Genomic DNA, 319 nt, shown 5'->3' with positions numbered 1-319 from the left:
GGGGCTGTCAGGCGGAGCCGGCTGCGAGGGGGGAGAATTTGGTTCATCTCCTTTCTCTCTCTGCCGGAAGCCCGTGTGATCCCGGCGCCGCCTCCCCCTCGACCTCCCCATCACCCTGTCCCTCTTTCACCCTCTCCCTCGCCCGGCTTCCATGCCTGCTCTCCTCCTCACCCTGCTCTGTCCTTTCTTCCTGGCCTCTCAGTCCCTCCTTTCGCAAGCCCTCCTTCCAGCTCTCCTTCCCCACCGCTTCCTCCATCACTGACTCTCTTTCCTTCCCTTCCCGCTCTCTCCCAGCCTCCATTCCTTCCACCATCCCTCT

Source organism: Alligator sinensis, unplaced genomic scaffold (genome assembly GCF_000455745.1).
Source record: "Alligator sinensis unplaced genomic scaffold, ASM45574v1 scaffold1208_1, whole genome shotgun sequence".
In the NCBI taxonomy this organism is placed as follows: Eukaryota; Metazoa; Chordata; order Crocodylia; family Alligatoridae; genus Alligator; species Alligator sinensis.
The sequence above is the reverse complement of the archived record's forward strand: the minus strand, read 5'-3'. Positions refer to the sequence as shown.